Source organism: Artibeus jamaicensis, unplaced genomic scaffold (assembly GCF_021234435.1).
Source record: "Artibeus jamaicensis isolate MK-2021 breed Jamaican fruit bat unplaced genomic scaffold, CSHL_Jam_final scaffold_1019, whole genome shotgun sequence".
NCBI lineage: Eukaryota > Metazoa > Chordata > Mammalia > Chiroptera > Phyllostomidae > Artibeus > Artibeus jamaicensis.
Window position 1 is genome coordinate 5,623,384 of NW_026522025.1, and position 18,188 is coordinate 5,641,571.

The following is an 18,188-nucleotide window of genomic DNA, read 5'->3' on the forward strand; positions in this document are numbered from 1 at the left end:
CATGCCTGGGCCCACCCTTCTCTCTAGCACCTGCTTTTTGCTTTCTTTTCATCTACTCCAAGGGTCCCCACAAGACTTGCAAACGGGGGAGAAGTGAGCAGAAGCAGAGGACTCTCCTTTTGCCTGGGTAACTTCCTTTCCTGAGTCCTCATAGCTACTACTATAGCCTGCCCACTCTCTGCCTCTCCGAGAGTGTACTATTGCTTTTTGCCCTGATAAATCCTGCCACTTCTGCTTAAAACTCCCCTATGGGAGTGTCCCTGAAATTATTTTCCTGTGACCTTGCTGAAGGACCCATTTAGAGTCCTTCACCACCAGCAGTGGGTTCCTTATCACTGTCTGACCTGTGGGTATTACAGTTCCAGAATCCTACCTGGAAGGTCTGTTTTCCAGGAACACTTTTTTTACAGCAACTCTCTTGGATTAGGTTATACCCCAAAGTAGATCCAGCTTCCTTTGCCCAAAAGTGTCGCTGATTTTTGCATTGTTCCTTGGAGGGTTTTTCCTTTTAGGCAGAGTGGACAATCTTCAGGATCCAGCTTTGTGCCCTGTTCTCCAAGGCTTTGTCTCGTGCTACCCCACCCCCATGTCAAGGTACTAGTAAAGTGAATAGTTTTTCTAAATACCTCATTTATAGTACTTAACACCTGATCTGTCCTTATTTCCAAATGATTGCTTGTGACTGTTGGTCTGTATATTATTGTTTATATGACTATTTCCTTTGTGAGGCTGTTAAGAGATGAAGATGAATGTAAGCCCGTGGCTCTTTCCCTTGTACCAAGTATCCTGCCTGGCAAAGAATCTTGCTGAACAAGTAAATGACTGTATATGTACCACTGGGACCCTAGACTGCGTTGAAGATGCTCATCCTCCAGAACTACTCTCTCTGCTGACTGGTGCTGGTGGTAGGGTTTCTAGTCCTACAAACAGCTGCCCCACTTAAATTATTTGCTCTGTATTTTTTTCTAAGTCCCTAAAACCTTAAGGCACAATAACCTCTTCGCCTGCATGAGATTTGCAAGTCATCAATTCCTGACCATGGGCCATTTCCTTTGTCAAGGGGGGAAAGTGATTCCCTGCAGTCTTCTGAATTTACAGAGAAAGGCTGTCCAGATGTGGCTGGCCTACCTCTCTGGGCTCCCTCTCCCTCACAGCACCCCTCCCCTTCCAATTTTGCCTCCAAATGAAATTCATTCCTGGCTGAGGGGAGAGAGGAAGGATTAGGGAGTCCACATGCAGCTTCTTTCAAGCTTTGGGGGAGGGCAGATGGTTCCTGTCAATATTTTCTGTACATGCAGATTTTGTTCCTTAACGTAACGTGAAATGCAGGCTGTGATACCCAGGCAGGCATTGCATCCACCCTGGGCATGGAGTGGCCCTCCTAGGCTGGGTGGGTGCATGGCATGAGGAGACCTGGTTGTTGCTGGCTTTAGAACCAAGAAGTGTTCTGGGATCCAGAATAGAAGTAGTGTGACCAGCCTCCTGTCTGGGCTGAGTTCATGTTCCTCATAGTAAATCATAGCGTAAAATAATTCTAGGAGCTCAGTGAGTTCTGAAGTAGCCAGGTAGAGTGCTCTCTAAGAGTTAGGAATCAAGTTTTGCTTTGAAAGATGGGAGTGGTTTATTTGAAAGAAGAAGAGAGAGAAGGGCATTTTAAGTAAGCAGAATAAGTGGCTATGGTGGCAACAATTTGAATTGAAATGAATTTCAATCCAATAAATTTTTGTTGAGTACCTAGTGTTAAAATAGAATTTAAAAGACAATTTAGGTGGTAAAAGTAAACTCATTTAATACTTCACAGAGTAGATAGTCTCCATTTGGAGAACTGAAAAATGTGGCAGAAGGTAGGATCTTTTATAGAATAAAGAATACAAAATAAGGAAGAGAAAAATAGAAAGTATCTGATTGGATCCAAATAGCCAACTTTGTTTGGAGTGAGAAGGAAAAAGGAAGTAAGTATAGACCCCAGAGTTGGCTTGAAGTGGGGTCTTTCTGACTTTCTGCATTTATAGTTAAGTATAGCATTTACAGGGGCATATGTATCCCACCCTGGGCAGAAGTGGCTCCATCTTGGGCATAGAAATTTATTTTTAACACTGGTATGTACTAGACATGTGTGTTTATGAATATGTCCCCCAACAGGCAGTGAGTCATCTTCAGACAGGGACTGTCTACACTGCAGCTAGATAACGGATTCAAAGACCTTGGTAGTTTAATGATTGATCAGTTTCTCTGCACCAAGTCTGATACCAGATGGCAGGGACCAGAGTTGAATATGGTTTCTGAAGTCAAACTCACAGCCTAGCAGGTATAATAATGAAGGAAGATGTGTACATAGTTCAGAATAGTACAGGGAAGAGAGTGATAGATTCTGTCCAGCGAGGTTTGAGGATATTTTATGAGAATAAACTGAGTTTTAAAGAAAAAATAGGATTTTTTGGGGGAAGGGGGTTTGGGCTGAGGGACAGCATATGCAAAGGCTCACATGTATGAAGCAACTTGTGCTTTTGGGTGGAACTAGAAGTATTTTGTATTTCCAGAGTGTTAATTCAACAATTATTTATTAAGCACCTGCTACGTGGCAGGAACTGTTCCAGGTGCTGGGGTTATGGGAGTAGCCAAGGCAGGCATGTTTCTTTCTTTCTGTATTTGTCTGCTCTGGCCATAATAAAGTAGCACAGACTGGGTGACCTGAACAACAAAAAATTATTTTCTCACAGTTCTGGAGGCTAGAAGTCAGATCAAAGTGTTGGCAGAACTGGTTTCTTCTGAGGCCTCTCTCTTTGGCTTGTGGATGGCCCTCTTCTCCTTGTATCTACAAGGTCTTCCCTCTGTGTGTCTCTGTGTCTCAATTTACTCTTCTTGTAAGGACAGCAGCCAAGTAGGATTAGGATTTACCTTAATGACCACATGTTCACTTAATTACTTCTTTTAGAGTTCTAACTCCAAATATGGTCACATTCAGAAGTCCTAGGGGTAGGACTTCAACATATGAATTTTGGGAGAACATGACTCAGCTCATAAGACCTGCAGAAGGTTTACATTCTAATGTGTGTTGGGCTGAGGAGGCAATAAATGACTATATCGACAAACACACTTGGCAAATCTAGATGATAAATGTTATGAAGAAAATAAAACCAAGATAATGGCATAGAAGTTTACCATTCATTATGATATATTATGCATTACATACTATAGCAAATATGTACAAGTTTGCTGTATATTTGGCAAAAATATTGACAAATATTGTTGCAATACCTTTAATGAGCCAGGATTTAGGTTTGCTTTTGGGCATCGGAAGGTCCATGAGACATAATCCATGTCCTTAAAATATTTACTGTGCAGAAGCCTACATGCACCTAAGAAAACGTATGAGGAGACCCTGTAGTGGAATTTATTCAGATACAGTGGAGTTGTGCCAGCTGGGTGAGGGGAGGCGGTGCTGGGCTATTTACTGGCATCAGGTAGGAAAATTCATCTCCATATTGTGTCCTGAACATGAAATTCTTTTGCCACCAAAGGGAGTATAACAAAACATTCTTTCGTGGTGGCAGCTCAGGCACAGTGCCCTATGTCCTGACCTTTCTCTGAACCTGAGGCTAGGTAGACAGAGAGACTCAGATCAGAGAGAACTGGCAAAACACTAGCTGGGTTAATTCACCATTGTCAACAGGCACTGGCTCTGGGTACCATGGTGGAGAAAGGCTTTTATTTACAGTGACCCTTGAACAAATTTGGAAGCAGACATCCAAAACACTGGGCCCCTAGAAAGTGACTTTGTCAACTTCTTTTAGAGAGACCTCTGGGTCTCCCTAACAGACCCAGACCAGTAAGTAGGGCAAGAGCAGTAGTGGGCTCTCAGATGGTACTGCACAAACCAGGTAAAACGAAGAAGAAATCTACCTGGGTCAACTGGGACTAGTAAGGAATTTTCACTGGTTCCTCAAGGAGGAGGAACAAAGCCTCTGTCAATGGTTTAGGGCAGTGACTCACAAAGCTTAACAGGCCCAAGAGTCTCTAGGAGGGACTGTTACATGGGCAGATCATCAGTCCTCACCCAGCAGCATTCAGTGGGGGCGGGGGGGAGGGGGACGGGTGGATCTGTGGTGGGAACCTGGATCCCACATTTCAAAAAAGTCACCCCTTCTCCTCCCAAAATGTTTTGGATGTAGATGCACATGTCACTGTAGGTCTATGCCTACAATCATGTAGTTATAGGTAGGTGGATTGCTGGTCACACTTGGGAGACTTCTGTTATTAAATGCAAATAGGACTTCAGCTAGCTGTATGATAAATTGTATATAGTGTTTTAGTCTATAAGTAGTTTAGTCATTCTCAACTAATTCTTTTCAGTTATAAGAGTCCCTAGTTAAAGTAGCTGTGCAAATATTCTATCTATACTTCGATCAGGTAGACCCTGCCTACCCTAATTACCATTAGGCTGCAGAGAGTGGACAAAACCAGATTGTCGCTCAGGCCATCTGAGGGTTCACATGACTACTGTGTTTTGTGAGTTTCTAAAGCAACTGAAATGAAGAGGGAGAGAACTTTGTTATGATGTTTTACTATGATTACTCATAACATTTCTTGAGAGCATACCATGTGCCAGGCATGTGGTTTCCCCCAGAAGCGGAACCTGAGACAAAGACTGAAAGGCAAGTAGTTTGACTGAGTGGTGATCCTGGGAAACACCCATCAGGAAGTGAGACAGGAAAGGGCAGGAAACCAGTAAAATGTGTGTAATTAAGCACTTTACCCTGTGAGCAACTGGAGCACAGTCACATTGGGAGCCTTTGGCGTAGGGTGACCAACTGACCCTATTTATCTGGGGTATTTGATGAGATAAGGGGCTTTCAGTGCAAAATCCAGGGAAGTCCCAGGCAAATCGGGATGCCTTGGCCACCCAATCTGAGAAGTAGTGTAGCACATATGCCTAAAGTTATCCCAATCAGGAGTGAGAAAATTGGGTTCTATATCTGCCAAGTTGCCATCTGATTGGTCAGGGTGACGCAATTTCTCCCTCCAGCTGTAGAAAAGTCCCAAGTGAGTCGACCAGGTTGCCGATTGCTGCGCTGTCCCTGTGAAACAGGAGAAAGTGCAGGACTGCTTCTTGCTGCACTGCCCAGCTCCCCACCCTTCGTCATCTCACTTCCCTTTTCCTTCATTCTTGGTACCTGGGCTTGCAGCTTCCAAGTGAAGCATCAGCCCCATAGTTCCTGCCTCATGTTCCACTTTCTACAGGAGCTGGCCTAATTCAGCAGTAGGAGACCCAAGTATAAGTCTCAGTTTTTTGGCTGATCTGTATCACATCAATACTTAATTTTTCCCTTGGGCCTCAGTTTTTCCACCTCCAAATGAGGAAGTTGGAACTACAGTTGACCCTTGCATGACATGGTTTGTACTGCAAGGGTCCACTTATATGCAGATTATTTTTCAATAAATATTGTTAGCCCTCATCCACAAGTTTTGGATCTATGTATTTAATCACTTGTGGACTGAAAACAGTGTTTTTGATCCACAGATAGGAGTTAGTGGATTTGGAGGGCCAACTGTGTGCATTGTTTCATGCCATTTTATACAAGGAACTTGAGCATTTGTGGATTTGGGGCTCTGCAGAGGGTCCTGACACCAGTCCCCTGTGGATACCGAGGGATGACTGGGGAGTTAAGTTATAGGTGGATTTTTGACTGTGCTGGGTAGGTGCCCCTAATTTCTTCATTGTTCAAAGGTCAACTTGTGTACAACGATCTCTTAGTTCTTTCCTGGCCCTCATATTTTCTGATCTTAGATTCTCCTAAAAGGCCCTTGTAAGTTCCCTGCTAAGCAGTAAGCCGTAAACTCCTTTAAACTCAGCCATATTTTTCTCCCCACCATTCTTAATGAATCTTGGTTTCCTGGACAATTTTTATTTAAAAGAAAAAAGGAGGGCAGGAGAAAGCAAGTTTGGAAACTTAGGGCCTCTATGCCCTGAGGAGATTTTCCTAAAACAATCTTTTTTGGGGGCGGAGTGGCGGTAGGGGGAGACTGACTTTGCAAGGAAATTCAGTTGTTCAAAAATGGCCTTTGAAACCAAAGACTATGGAAAAGTTTAAGGAAAAGCACAAAGTGATTGGGGATAAATAGTTCCATATGAGTTACTGGATATAATATTCCTCCTTGTGCTACTCAGTGCTGGGTGAAAGCAGACACTGCGTGCTCGGTGTGTGCTAACAGATGTGTGTTTAGGTTTAATGGGATTTTAGAGGGGTCAAAAATTTCCCCAAAAGACTATTTACTCCACTCTGCTCTCTGAGGGCTACAAGAAACCAGCCCAAATCCCACCTTTTTTTTGTTGTTGTTGTTTCTAGGCTTTAAAGGTTTTGTTCATTCCTCTCTATGGTAAATAATTTGGAAAATTTGGAGGATGAATAACAATAGTAACAATGGCAATACTATGAATAATAATATAATCAATACTGTTTATCAAACACCTAGTGCATTAACTTAGTTGGGTTTCACAAAAAGAGAAGTTCAGTAACTTGTCCAAAGTCATGTGGTGGTGGAAGTGAAAGTGAACTTGGATCTGTTAGGCCCCAAAGTCTGTTCTTTGGTCACTGTGTGAAACAGGAAGGGGGGTGATAAACTGGGGAGTGGTCTGGACCTTGTAGGTAGTTTTTAATTGGACTGCCCTATAAATGTTTGCTTCTTTGGGTAGTAGAGAATTAAACAGCTATTATCGACAGGCCTTGTGGTGGCAAACAGGAATCAAAGATAGCTCTTGCCTTCTTGTAGCTGACACTCTAATAAGGACAATAAGGTGTTTCCTAGGTGGGTCATTGTATACTTTCGGCTTAGCTAATTGCCATCCAGCAGTCAGGAGTGAGGAAGAAGCAAGGAAAACTACAAAAATGTTGAAGGGCACAATGGTGCATTGGCAAGAGCCGTGGCTCTGGGGTTAGACCGTCAGTAAAAGTCTGGCTCTACTATTCCTACCTGGATGACCTTGGGCAAGTTACTCAACCTCTCTGAGCCCCAGGTCCAAGGAAGGTAAATCATTTGAACAGGACCTTCAAGGTTGTTCAAGATTTGAGCATATGGAAACATAAAGGAAAAAAACACATTAGAATTAATAGAGTTGTAGGATTATAAGTGATTTCTTTAAACCATTTGTTTTTCAATGTAATGGGACAAAAAACCACAAAAGACCATACAAATGTTTGTGAATTCTAGGGTTGGTAGCAGAATTGATTTTTGAGGGAAATTTCTTTATTGTTTAGGAAAAAACATTTAAATAGAATTTTGGTCGTGAGGAGGCATGGAAGTTAGTCTGGAAGGAGAGACTGAGACAAAGGGGCGGGTTCTAAATTGTTTTGGATGGTCAACTAGAATGTGTTGTTTCCCCAGGTACAGAGAGCACCATGATGCCTATGGCAAAGAGTGACTAGCTGTTTGACAAGTCTGCGTCCTTTAACTCTTAGGCACAAGCTACCCTGGTTGCCCAGCCTTTCTTACCATGAGGCATGGCCACATGTCCTAGACAATGACACGTAGGTGGAAATTTCACATGCCACTCGCAGGCTTGGCCCACAAAAAACCTTCGCTTGTACATACGATTCCTTCTCTTTTCCTAACTGCAGGCTGGATGTTGATACCCAGGGCAAACAGGCAGTCTCATGTAGAAGATGGCAGGTTCTTGGTGATCCTGGGTCCCCGAGTGACTCTGTGGAGCAGAGCTCCATGGACCCCCACCCATCTACTGGTTGGACTTTGTAAAAGTAGAATAAGGTGTTCTTTTATGCGTCTAAAATTTCAGGATTTTACTCTTAAAGCAGCGAGTGTTAACAGAAACAGGGGTGGGCAAAAGTAGGTTTATAGCTGTTTATGTGGAGAGTAACACAATAATTAATAAATAATATGAGGGTAAACTCCATGTTTTGTGTAGTCACAACTGTAAACACACTTTTGCCCACCCCTTATAATGCCAAACTTTGGGTTTCTCTGCAGGGCCCAGAGCAAGAGGATCAGAGTGCTAAAGCCTGGAGCAGAGGGAGTGGGGGAGATCTCTGTTACGAGGTTACCCCACATGAAGCAAAATAGTGCCCTGCTTTGGTGGAGGTTGAAGGTTCCTTGTGGGAAGGGACACAACTTTCCATTGTACTTTTCTGGGTCACAGAGTCTGGTAGTCCTTTCAGGACTTGAATCGAGTTGGTTAAGTGCTCAGGCCTAGCATCACCTGTGCTTTGGGAAATTAAGAGAAGGCCAAGTGTCCCCTTGGGAAGACAGGGGAAGATGTGACGGCAGCTTGGGGAAAGCTTGAATGGGCAGAAATGAATGGCAGCAGCTTGGAGCAGAGGTTTGGAGAGAGAGGTGGCCACCAAGAGAACATAAGTTCTCTTGGAATCCTAAGAAGTACCTGGTGGTATGATGTGGGCAGAGTTTGCTTTTGCCCCTACAATTATGCAAATTGAAGTTTCCATTGTGTTACAGCCCTTAAAGGGGCTCTTTAGACTACCCTCTAGACAGAGAAACTCAAGGGTACTTGAGTTGCCTGTATTTTTAAAGTTTTATTCAATGATGATCACTTTTTAAAAGGGAAAAAGCACACAAAAAGTGTAGGAAGTAAAGAAATGAAAATGAACGTATCTACCATTCATCCTGGGGTCTAGCAGACAGTAGGCACTCAATCAATGGTGGCCTCCTCTATTCTAATGTTCACTATCAGTTTGATTATAGCCTTTCGGAGGGAGTAACTCCTGGCATTATTTTAATTGGTTATTATTGTCCATTGGTTAGCAGATGCATTTCGATTATAGACACATTTACATATGACAGATGTGTCTCTAGGACTTAAAAAAATATTGCAGGCCAGTGATCTGCCTCTGGGCATTCCAGCCGCTAGTCCCACTGGGATGGGGAAGCTTTTTTTGATGACTGCACTGTAACAGTCAATGTAACACAAATCAAGGAGCTTAGACCAGATCATTGCCGTTCCTCCTTTACTCAGAGTAAACACCAGTTTATTTATCTCCAGTTCTTGAGTTCTGATGTCTCAGCACAGCTTGCCTGGGTTCCTGGGCAGACACCTGAAGGACCATGCCCACCCACTTCCCTGGTTGGTCTGAAATTATGAGAGGAGCATGGTGAAAGAGCAATGACCCATGGAACAAGGAAACAAAGTATTACAATTCAGTCTGATCCGCACTGAGATGATGTGGGAAGCATGGAACAGGGAATAGCTGATTCTATCTGCCAATCATTAGAGTCACCGTGGCTGACTCTAAGTGGTTTAGAAAGAAAGACTTGCTTGCTCTTCCCTGAAGGGAGCCCTCAGCCTCAACCTCAGTGGTGGATTACTGGGCTCCTTCTTCTCTCCTTTGAGTCAGTGGGAATGTTTGGGAAGAGGCCTTTTGTTTTCTCTCTGTTGCTCCTGTAACATCTTCTGTGGGATTGTGTAGGCTCAGAATAGGCCTCCATCTCCCTTTCTAGGCACATCACTCATTGCTCCTTGTTCTGAGCTTCACATACCATAACCAGACTACTCTGTGTGTCCCAGGCAGCAGTCCTTCCTCCCATTTCCTTGTCCTCTGCTGCCTAATGGAAAGAGCATGGGCTTTGGAGCCAGAGACCTGTCGCTAAGCCTGTTTAGGCCTCATGCATAAAGCTGGAAGGCTGACTTGCCATGCTGTCATAAACATTAACAATGCTGCGTCTAGGTTAGCCCAGTGCTGTGGTCAATAAATCTTAGTAATTATTATTGTTTAAAGCAAAAATATCCATTTTTTTGTAAAAGTAAAGTAAAATCTTCATTATAACAAGCAAAGCATTCGACTTCAAAAAACACTGCAACCTCAACATGCAAACAATTCCAGAAAAGGTTTTTTAAAAAACCTGAAATGTTCAGTATTCCACTACTGCAGTGGTTGGGCGCAATGTTTGTTTTGAGCACAGCCCGTCACGGTTCTGACATCAGGGCTGATGCATGGGAGTGCCCAGAAGTTGTTGACGCTGCAGTTTGTCCTTCTCTGGGAGACCCTTTTAAATGCCTTGGCTGTTATGCAAGGGGTTCAGGGATGTCCCAGGTCAACAACCTCAAAGCCCCCAAAGAGGGAAGTGTGGATCAGTTCAGCTGCCTCACCTCAGTCCTGGTGGAAACACGTGGAGATGTGATAAATCAGAAGCAGTGCCATCTCTGTTCCCCTCTGGGCACAGCACCACCCAGGTTTTCAGTGTGGAGGTCGTTATTTTCAGCATTGTTTTCTTTAATCTGTTTGTTTACCTGAGAGGCCAGATGGGATGTTAGAAATTCTTGTCCTCCTATTAGACATCAGCTTGTCTACTCCATGTATCCCATTATCAGAGTAAATTTTTAAAAAAATGATTACTAACATTTTATTAGTTTCAGGTATACAGTTCCACAACAAATGACCTGTATACTTCATTGTGTGCTCAGCACCCAAAGCCTCGTCTCCCTCTGTCACCATCTATTTGACCCCTTTACCTTCTTTGTCTTTCCCCCAATCGCCTTTCCCTCTGATAACCACCCTTCTATTGTCTTTGTTTTGTGCATTTGTTCCTATTTTATGTCCCACATAGGAGCAAAATCATACGGTTCTCGTTCTTTTCCATCTGACTTATTTCACTTAGCACAATCTATCCATATTGTCGCAAATGGAAGTATTTTATACTCTCTATGGCTGAGCAGGATTTCATCGTGTGCGTGTACCACATCTTCAACCACTCATCCATCAGAGGGCATTTAGGTTGTTTCCTTGTCTTGGCTACTGCATGCAATGCTGTAGTAAACATAAGGGTGCATATCTTTAAGGATAAATGCTTTCAAATGTTGGGGGTAGATGCCTGCAAGAGGGATGGCCAGGTCCTATGGTAGTTCTAGTCATGATTTTTTGAGGAACCTCGATACTGTTTTGCATAGAGGCTCTAACAGTTTATATTCTCTCCAGCAGTGCATGAATGCTTCTTTTTCTCCGCGTCCTTTTCAACACCTGTTATGACTTGTGTCAGAGTGTAATGAGCAGAGAGAAATTGTATTTTTCCTGTTTCCTTATCTCACTGGGGTCCCCTGGGTTGAGGGATGCTGGCAGCCCCCAGACACTGCCCCACTTGGCTGCCGTGGCTGTGCAGGCTGTGGAACATCATGGGGCAGTTGGTGTGGGCAGTGGCTCTGGGTCACCCCTTTGTGTTGTGTTGAAGCAGCGGCTGTTAAAAATCTACAGCTAAAAAGATTTCACTAACAACTACTGGAAACCAGAAAGCTCCCGCTGTGCTTCTCTGAGCCTCAACAATTACCTGTTAATCCTAAGGTTTAGAATTTGACGAACATTTATTGACCTCCTCCAAAGAGGTACATGCCTGTGCTGGGAACTGATTGCTGTAGACTCTCCTTCCTTTCTTCTCTGCCTTTTCTCACACAATATCCTTGGCCTTGGACTATCCATGGATTTTCTGTAGCTGTTGAAGTCCTGTTCCTCCTTTAAGATCCAGGCCGAGGGCACCATGTCCTCTTGGCAGATAGATGGCTCCTTCTTGTGCCCCCTTTAGCATCTATGTGCTTCTTGAGTGTGGGAGCAGCCATATCTTACACATTTCTTTACAACAAGGGTCTAGGTCTAGTAGTGAGCCTGATGTATAGAGATTCCCTCTGCTACCAGTGTTTTCCTCCTTTTACCCGATTCCCTTTGACGTGATTAGTTGTTGAGTCTCAGCTGAACCAGGAGGCAAGGTGTCAGTTAAGCCAGGAGGCCTTTCCTGAGCCTGTAGATTGTGTAAGACCACCCTCCTCTGTGCTCCCATGGCACTCTGTGCTTTCCAGATCATGGCACTGCTCATAATTTTCCATAAGTGCATGTTTGTCTCTCCTACCCTCTGGAAAACCTGCTTGTTTTGTTTTGTTTCCTGAGAACACATTCTCAGTATTCAGTCTCCCCCCCAGATCCATAGTATGTGCTCAATATATATTGAATGAATGAATGAATGAATGAATGAATGAATGAGAAAACCTGGGTTCAGGTTCCATTGCTTTCCCTTAGCTGTGTGTGACCTTGAAAAAGGTCATACTTTTGAACAAAGGTCACTATACTTTGAACAACAATTTCTTCATTGCTAAAGGGATACTCTGAGATTCTTTTCAGCTCTGATACTCTGTTATCTTGTGACCTATTTTACTCACGATCTATATTCAGCATAAGTCATGGCTTAAGAATTTTAGGCGCTTGCTCACTTGAAGGACAGTACATTCTTAGGGAAACCTTTCACTCTTCAAATATTATCTTTCTGATGTGGTCCTTGGCAGCGTCATGGATCCCTCCAGCTCACGCAGGTTGGGTGGATTGATGGGAGCAGATGACTTACCTACTCTCTCAGTTCCTGGCAGTCTTGGCCTTATGCATTCCCATCAGGGCCCCAGAAGAGGGTGAGATCTGCCAAGTTCAGGAGGGAGTGTGCTATGATTCTCATGCAGCCTTAGAGCAGGAGAAGGTGTGACTCAGTATTTGTGAAATGTTAGCTTGCGGATAACACCAGACTGAGGCCATGTGTCTTGGAAAGTGGTGAGTCTAATTAAATTGGAATTAGAGGCAGAAGGCCAAAGTCAGTTCCCGCCATTGCCAATCCCACTTCCTAGCAGTGTCCTCATTAACATGTAATCTATCTATTTCTGAGCCCTAGCTTTTTAATACGTAAAATGGCTACATTAACTCCTAGCCTACTTACCCCTGCATGGGTTTAGAAGTATGGAGGGACCAGATTTTCATTTCCATTAAGTAACTACAGTGCAACACTCAGTTTACGTCTGCTATTTAACCTAGTCCTTAGAATGGTGCAGTGTGGTTGCGAGGTGAGATCAGATTCCAGCCTCAACTCTGGATGTCTGTACAGCAGCATTCCCCCAGTTGTGTGTTGGGGCACCCCCACTCGCCTGAAACACTCTTCTGTCCACAATTAGTAGATAAGGTTTCAGTGGTCAAACATGTGTTTAGTCCCACATATCCCCAAATTAAACAGGACTTCCCAGAGCACTTCTTATAACAACACATGCCCTTTGGTACCCAGTGGCATAAAATAATGAGGATTTAAAGGGAAAGCCTCCAGCCATGCCAGAACTCTCAATTTTATGTTCGGCAGCCTGAAACTGGGCTGCCTGATGTTTGAGTTGTTAGGGCAGCCTTCTCCCCAGACCGGAGGTTACTGAGCTTTCTGGGTGATTAATCCTGATGACCAAGGGGCAATAAGGTTGCTGCTAACAAAATTGGGGAGGGCAGGGAAGAATACACCTGGAATAACAAGTTCTTCTGTAGGGTCTTCTACATTTTTTTTTAATGTTCAGGACTTGAAGAAAGTAGGTAGGCTACTAGGTCTCTATTTTGGTAATATCACCAATGGCTCAGACCCCTCGGGAATGAAGACAGTTTGGGCCACCACATGAAGTTAAGATTTCTGATCAGATGAAATGCTGGCTAAGAGCACAACAACCATAATATTTGAGTCTCTCTTTCCCCATTACTTTTTCTAACTATAGTTTCGTGATGTGTTCCAGAGGATATCTGTAAGATATCATCTTTACTATGTTATAATAAATTCCCCTTTTCTCTCCTTGTTCCCTTGCTATTTGACTTGTGTGCAGGGGTGGCAGTGGACTTCACAGTTTTGTCCATAGGCCATAGCACATTAAGATGGAGCTTTGATGAAATCAGAGGAAGGACAGACACCACTCAGAGATCCTGTACTTGTGGCCCAGCGTCATAACTGACCAGACTTTGGGTTGGCCTTCCTTACACAGGCAGCAGATATGCTTCCCTGGGTGGAGAGTCTTATTACATTATATTTTTGTTGTAATAATCCTCGCCACTGTCAAGTTCCAGTATGGAGGAAAGGTCAGTGTGAGAGTTGGGCCACTATGGAGTGGAGTCTACGGGACATCACTATGTTGTTCTGCTGTTGGGACTTTTGAACTCCTTTCTGGAGAATTTTCAGCCTTATGGGTCTGACTGCTGAAGGTTTCACTGGTCAGTTACCCAGGGAGCAGCTTGAGGAAGCACTCGGCTGGCCGGTGTGGTGGGGGTGTCCAGATCTGGTGCATTAGGGTGATTGTGGGGAGGCCAGTTTCCACGTGCTCAGCAAGGCTGTGGCTGCCACAGGAGGTTTTTCCTGAGGCCAGGCTTCAGACATTGTTCCCAAGCTTTCCTTGAGCTTCCCTCCAGCCTGCCCAATATCTTTGAAATAAACCTCTACTTAATCAGTAAAGATCAACTTCTGATTCTTTCAGAAAGGACATCTGTCATATAGGAACTAGAAAAATAGTAACAATAATAACAACAACAACAACAACAACAACAACAATAATAATAAAAGGAAACCTTTATTGAGTACCTACTGTGTGCCAGGTGCCATATTGTATGCTAGCTATGTATTATTTCATATCCTCCTTTCAACAATTGTACAAGATTGGTATATTTTGACTTCTTGTTTTGTTTTGTTTTTTAGTAACCAAAGGGAACCAAAGTTTACCATAATTTCAAGATTGTTTCGAGGTCACAAATTAGGAACTTATGTCCATGAAACTTGAAAGGCAGCAAAAAATAAATCATAAGTCATTTGATGCACAAGGAGGCAAGACTACAAAAGCATGTTTTAGTTTTTTATTATGGGAAGTTTTCAAACATGCACAAAAAGAGAGAATGGCATAACCCACCTTTGTGCACCTATCAGCCCAGTTTCAGCAAGTCATCAACATATAGACTAGTGTAACATGTCATTAGTTTATGTGTGCAGGGGTTAGCACCGCTGAGTTTTCTCAAATGTTGTGAGGTTCAGGGTTTTGAAGTTTGAATTGGTGGTAAATATAAGAACAGTGCTAATTATAATTATATTAAGTTTTCAAACCAGGTAAACTTTAAAATTGGTATATCAAAAATATCATTAAAAGTTATACAATAAACTGTGATATTTATTTGTCACAGATGTGACTTTAAAATATTTTTATTACTTAAAGAGCTTGCACAAGACTATACTTTCCGGGATCATTTCTATAGTTCATTACATAAAGAGTTCATGCGCAGTGATAAGAAAGTTAAAAACATAGCAGAGAAGTGAGTCAAAGATGTGAACATACAATTCCTAGAAAAAGAAACAATAGTCATCAAGCTTAGTAGTATTTAAAGCAATAAAAGTAGAAAAATGCTACTTTTATCTATGAAACAAAAATTTCAAAAAATGGATATTCACACTCTGCTGAAGGTCAGTGATGTAGTATAACCCTATTGCAAATTAATTTGACAAAATGTAGTATTTTGAACTTAAAGAAGTTTATATCCTTCCATCCAAAAATTCCACCAAAAGAATCTCTTAAGAAATTATGAGAGGTGTGGAAAAGATTTCTGTACCAGGAATCCCATTACAGCCTAAATTATAGGAGCAAAAATATAGGCCCCAAACCTAATAATAAAAAAATGTGTAAATTATGATGCATACACAGATACAGTATTATAGAATCATTTTCTGTAGAAAATGGTCACATATATAAAATATAATTTCATTCACGTAAAATTTGTCTCTCATCTCCACACTCACAGTAAAAAGCAATGGAAAGTAATATATGAAAATGTTAACTGTGGTTATTTTTGATGTGTGGGATTATGGATTTAAAATATTTTTCCTCTTTATTCTTTTCTGTATATTTTCCCCTTTTGTCATGAGGAATATGTATTCCCCTTTAAAATCAGAAAGGAAACTTAATAGAAAGGCAATTTAAAATAATGCTATCCTGCAAAAACCTTTTTATAACTACTATTGTGAAGCAGTGAAAGTGTAAATAGCTGTTTATTATCATTATTAATACTACTAGTAACTATTGAATACTTACGTAATAATAATTATAATAGGAAATAGTGAGTACCTACTATATGTAGGGCACTTGAAGATTTTTATTTATAATTTCAATTGCTATGTGTAACATGGACTTACAGTGAGAAGTATAATCATTTCCATTATGTAGATGAGAAAACTGAGACTCCTGATGGATAAGAGGCTTCCTCAGAGTCACAGGACTCTCACTGGTGGAGCCAGGGCTTGGGTTGGTTCCATGCCAAGGCTCCTGTTCTTCCCTCCTGGACAGCATGAGCTATCTCATGGGATTGCCCTTCCAAAGACAGCCTGCTTCCTACGTCAGCGTGGTCGAAGCTGAGTCCAGCCTCAAACGATTGTTAGAATCAATTGGTTGTCACAGGAACAATTGGATTTTTCCTGAGGTTGAGGAAAACAGACTTTTCTTCCTATTACCTTCACTGAAACTGGAGAGAAAAACCCACAAGAGTGCTGACGCATTACAGCCTGAGCTTTTTCTAAACAGAAGCCTCTGTTATTCATTTTCTTTATCTCCATGCCTGATGCAAACCCTTGCCGATGGACACAATGTTTTGGTTTAGAAACACCAATATCTTCAATTAGGTTACAGTCAAGGTCTCCAGGTCTGGAAATCTTTTCTACCTCCTTCCAGGACTGTCCACATCTCTGTGATGTTCCACGAAGTTGTTAATATTTAACTTGCACAGGGCAACCTTCTTTCCTGCCATTTTTCCAGTTCCTAAAAAGTAGTGTTTGGCTAGGTCACTTAGGTTGCTAAAACCTACCCACACCTTGCAGGGAAATAGTAAGGATTAGCAATAGTGACAGAAAGCCTACTATTCTGTAGACTCCATGAAGTAGTGCCAGCCTTGTCCCTACTGGGACGTCCATTTTTTCTGGTGTGGTGTTCTGTGCATAGCAGCTACTCAGCAGATCTTTGATGAGTAACTATGTGAATGAATGAACACAGCACTCGGCACATTGCCTGGAGGAGTACAGGCCCTCAGCAAACCCTAGTTATGCTGCACCATCACCCTGACCCTTTCTGGCCCTTAGTCTGTGCATCTGTATCACAGAGAGGTTGCACTCGGTGCTCTTAAGGGTCCCTTCCAGCTCTGACATCTGTGCCTGCATCTTAATACTCCTGAAGCTGAGTGAGCCTCAGGGAGGAGAGACAATCTTTCAGCACATGCCCAGTGTTATTTGATGTGTTTTCCGTGCAAGATGAAGAGCCCGTGTGCCCTCCCGGAGCTCTCTTCACCCCCTCCAGTCTCCACCCAGGCCTCTCTTGCAGGCCAGTCGGCAACATCTGTCAGAAGCACTTGGTGCCAGGGTGACTCTTGCCTCAAGCATGTCCTTGAAAATCCCTGGGGACAAGGGGGCCTGCTGAGTTTATGTAACTGTGTGAATGGCCTGAAGAATGTGCACAAAGGGCTGTGATTCCACGGTGGGTCAGCCTTCTGTGACCACTCAGGGTGACTCAGCGGATATCACACGCAGTTCACAAACCCCAAAGGACAGAGAGCGCATTGGGAGGAGGCTGGAAATTCTGCCTCTAACTTTATAATTTTTTGGTGGTTCTTCCCCTTTTTATTATGAAAAGAAACAGTTTGAAGTGGCTGAACCAAACACAAAGGGTATAAACATAAAATAATAAAAAATAAATGAGGAAATCAGGATGAAGGAAAAATAAAGTTTGCTGGGGGTCTTGCCTTTGCAGGCCCGGGCTCCCCGCTTCTCCACCCTCTCCCTGCCCTGGGCGCTGACCTCGGGGCCACAGCTGGATCCCTGTTGGGTGATCCCCGTGGGGACCTCCAGCAGCAGATCCGAGTGAGAGCAATGCTGAGGCCCTAAGGTAGCTTCAGGCAGGCTGTGTCCTTCCACAGAGGATGTAATCTTCTCAGGGCGAACTTCTCAACAAGACTTTCCCTTTCTAGACAGGTAACTGCTCTGTCCCCTGGGACCAGAGGGGGTAAACCCCATTGTCAGTGGTCCCTGGTCACTGTATGTTTCCCCTGCCTCCAGACCACGCCTCTATAAGTAGTCCCATTATAAATAAACTCTTCTTGAATTACCTGAATTTAAGCACACATCTGTTTACTGTTAGGACTCCGACTGATACATAAGGATGGGGGGGGGGGGGAAGGGACGCAGTCAGAAATAATGCTCATAAGTGAAATACAAACTGTACTGCTCTGTACACTTGCCCCGCCCCCCAGCGATGCACATGTACATGTTGTACATAGCAGGTACTCAGCCATCTTTGGTCAGTAGCAGTATGAATGAATGAACACAGCACCCTGAGCTTCCTGGGGACCAAAGCACCAGCATCCTAGAAAGAGATCTTTAGT

At 43.1% G+C, this 18,188-nt stretch overlaps 1 long non-coding RNA gene and 1 pseudogene across 1 annotated transcript in view; both read left to right on the top strand.

The window, feature by feature from the left end:
* LOC119060979 (uncharacterized) overlaps positions 1 to 18,188 on the top strand; it is a 63,962-nt gene that overhangs the window by 226 nt on the left and 45,548 nt on the right. The gene's annotated exons all lie outside the window — the stretch shown is intronic.
* On the top strand, positions 14,996 to 15,098 carry LOC119061531 (uncharacterized; annotated as a pseudogene).